This window comes from Mastomys coucha, chromosome X, assembly GCF_008632895.1.
Source record: "Mastomys coucha isolate ucsf_1 chromosome X, UCSF_Mcou_1, whole genome shotgun sequence".
NCBI classification, from domain to species: Eukaryota; Metazoa; Chordata; class Mammalia; order Rodentia; family Muridae; genus Mastomys; species Mastomys coucha.
This window is the reverse complement of record NC_045030.1, coordinates 54,880,553-54,884,404: the sequence shown is the minus strand read 5'-3', so window position 1 is coordinate 54,884,404 and position 3,852 is coordinate 54,880,553. Positions and strand designations below refer to the sequence as shown.

At 41.4% G+C, this 3,852-nt stretch overlaps 1 pseudogene; it reads left to right on the top strand.

Annotated features, from left to right (window-relative positions):
* The first annotated feature begins 2,541 nt into the window (after nucleotides 1–2,541).
* LOC116091452 lies at nucleotides 2,542–3,531 on the top strand (annotated as a pseudogene).
* Nucleotides 3,532–3,852: the final 321 nt, after the last annotated feature.

Here is a 3,852-nt window from a genome sequence, read left to right as displayed (position 1 = left end):
TATCTAAGAACATACAGTAAATCAGTGGAATTGGAGGGAATGATACTGACTCTCCAACTAATACCCAGTGTCTCTTGGGTCACATAGCAATTGTAAAGTAAATATGTGGGTGGTGTCAAATGTGCAACAATAAATATTATCGAGTCTAGTCACAAAAATCATTTTTGCATAATATTATTTCAATAGCACAGTTATAGAGAAAATGTGTGTGTAAAATATGCAAAAGTACATCAAGCCAAAAAATCAAATTTGTTTACTTTTGTTTCACTAATGTTAGCTGCATCAAATGGAAGATTACAATATTAATTCCAACTCAGATTTATTTATTTATTTATTTATTTATTTATATCAGAGGATTTAATAGGGCTTTTTGTATCTTTATATTTTATATATCTTTTTGTTTCTTTATAATCTTCCTAAGCTTTGTGATGTAGTGCATTAGTTACTTTTCTGTGCTGTAATAAACACCATGTCTAGACTGACTTATGGAACCAGAGTTTATTTCGGTTCCAGAGGAAGAGTCTGCAATGGGAGAAGAGGCACAGCAGATGGGGCTGGAACAGTAAACGAGGAGATCACACTTTCAACTCCAAACAGGAGGCAGGGAGAAATGAGATCAGGCTAGGAGTGCTCATAGCCTGCCTCCCTCTAACAAGATTCCACTTCCTGACATCCTCTAACTTTCCCAAAAGGTACTTCCAGCTAGGGAAGATGTTCAAATAATGAGCCCTCAACTGTAAAAGATTCAACAGATTTACTTTAAATTCAAATTTGTTTAAATCAGCGAACAAAGGTGGATGCAGTCTCCCCATCATTCACTCTAAATAAGCCCGTTTCCCCTCTTGCAACTGGAAGTGATTAAGGCAAATTCCTTTTCAAAGAAATCTATTACTACCCTTGGCTCCTGACTTACCTACCATTCTCCCTTTCCTCCCCCAGTGAAACTGTAATGCCATCGACGGTTCAGACGAACACAATGATTGCTGTATAATCATGGAATGTGACTCAGAAGTGCACTTGAGGTCTTTAGATCATAGCATCCCATATCTGAGTGTTCTTTACAACTCTGTGTTAACCTTTCTAAGACTTCTGCTGTCCTTTTGGCAACTCTTAGTTACATGAAGGAGGAGGACTGATGAATCCAATTGTCAAGGTAGACAGAGTGTGGCCATGCAGTGTCAGGCTCATGCTGTAACTGGTGATCACACTTGACTAGAACCTTGCAACACTTCTTGTAATCCCAGCAGGGCCTCCCCTGAGCAGAGGCAGCAATTATGCATAGTGGATTTGAGATGTAAACAAATGTCCATGGGGGACTGAGTTAGAATCAGCCAAGTCATTTCATTTACAGTTTGCATCAAATTGGAATGAAGGGCTCTGATAAGGGAAATCAAGTGCACTCTTTTACTGTCTCAGCAAGTGTTTTTAAAACTCAGGTACAATGCTTTCTCTTTGGAGATATGATTGTGCTGAATATTCAAGGCTCGAAGGCACTTTAGAAATAGACTGTATCTTTAAAATAACTCCTTAATTCCTTTTATACTAAGCTCAAGCACACCAGAGTGCTTTTGGCCATTTTTCATAACTATTATTTCTTATGATAGTGCCATATGCCTACAAAATGCCTTACATTTTGATGGAAACTTTGATGTCATCATATCAATTCTCCTCTGCCTCTCTTTATGCTTCATCAAAAGCTTTAACTGTTGAAACTTGAAACAATTATCTATAAAAAAAATTCTAAGAGGAAAAGAGCCAAAACCTTATATAGAACAAGTTATAAGCTAGGGTGTTGTGTCCTCTGGCCCTGTGAGAATGGCAGGACATATGCGTAAAAGCAAGGGCTAAAAACTACCAAGAGATTATGGGCCACTATGTTCTGCCACATGCTTATGGCACTCAAAACATTGTAAGACCACTCAGTCCATTGATGGCTTGTGGAAAGCAGTTACATTTCTAAATACCAAAGGAAAGCTAGGTCCTTTGGAAGATGAAAAGAAGCATATGGACTCAAGAAGTGCACAAAGTAGTTTGGTCTACAGTAGAGTGATGATGCAGAAATCAAATCAGACAGTCTGTGACCGAGGAGAGCTAAAGGAGAACACAGTCAGGACAGTTTCCTGAGTGATCCAGGTTTGGGCTCCATACAAGAAATAGGAATTGTGCTGGGACTGAAGAATTTGGACCTGGGTTCAAATGCTGCTTCTTTCTCATACTGACTGCTTAGTCTTGGGAACACTTGTTCGTCTATGTAAGCAAAAAATGCACAGCACTCTAAGCGATTTGTGAATATTAACTCATGTAAACCTTTTAATTCTATTAAGCAGATATTATAAGCTTCATTTTTTTAAAATTTATTTTACTTTCTGTGGTGTTATTGGCAATGGAACTCAAAGATTTGAACATACCAGGCAAGTGCTGAAGTGTAGGTCTGCATTCTGCCTCCATGCTGGGGTGTGTGAATGCTGCTTAGGCAGACAAAAACGGAGAGGACTTGCTGAACACCGACCCTCACTCAGGGGTAGCAGAACACAGCCTAAGATGGGAACCCCAGCTCGGGTGAGAAAAAGGCTGGGGCCAAAGCTGGGGTTCCCTAACTCGGGGCAACCAGGCACTGAGCCCAGGATGGGGTAGGGGGAATCCAGCTTAGCTCAGGGGTGATGGTCTAGAGCACTGAGTGGCCATCTGCCTTAGGTGACTTAGGTGGCATGGCTCTGATTTGGCTATGTATGACAAAGGCTTCTCCCCGCGGAGGTACTTGGTGAGACTGACTGTTTAGCCATAGTGAAGAATAGATGCATACAACTTCCTCAGGGTGAACCAGAGACTAAATACCTTTTGTAAGAGGGAATGTCTGGCAAGGGAAGCACATTGGCTAAACCGTCAGGGCCCAGCTAGATAATTAGCATGGAGAGCTCTGTGCTTGTCTCGATCCTCATGTAGAGTGTGCTCCAGGACAGGAACCAGGTCCGGAGGAGATGAAAGGCTTACGGTTCTCAGATATGAGAATTCTTAGGCGTTTCTGAATCTGCTCCACCTTCCGAGATTTTGTCTGGTGACACAGTTCCACTTGCCCCTACCAACCTACTGACTAATACCTCTCGCTACCACCCTCAATCATGCCAGAGAAGGAACTAAGGAACAGAGGGGGGTGAAGTTGCTTGTCTAAAGTTATACCATTAATAAGTGGCAGGGTTGGAGAGCCAGTTCAGGTGCTGTTCAAATTCTTGTCTATGCACTTAGCCTCTACAGGTCAGCTTTTCTGATGACATATTTCTCATTTATAAAACAAATCCTTGAGTCGACCCGGTTGTCCTGAGCGCCACGTAGGGTTCTTCTATCATCACTGCCATCAAGAAGGTGACTCAGCAGCTCCAGCTGGAGGCTGGGCTCAATGGCCTGGAGGTTTCCCAGGCAGCTGCAGAGTTGAAACAGTTCTGTCTGCAGAATGCTCCACATGACCCTCTGCTGACTAGAGTGTCTTCAAGTCCAAATCCCTTCAGACCCCAGAAAGTCTACTCCTTTTTGTAGTCCTATATCTGGAAGTTTTTCAAACCACTTTTCCAGAACCAGTGAATATTCAAGAGAATGAAGTTTGAAGTCTGTACAAAAGCTTCTCTTTAACACGTTCCATAATACACTATCTTCTACTCGTCAGTCCTTACCATCTATCGCTCTGAATTTCATGGATTTCTGTTTCACAAGGTTTAACTATTTTATATACACTGGCTGTAGCTACAATAAAGCAGCATACAAAATAAATAAATCCTTTTGGTCCTGTTGTGAGGAATAAATACTGTAAGGGATTAGTAAAAATACCTGGCACAAAGAAGCATGCAATATAAAGCAGTC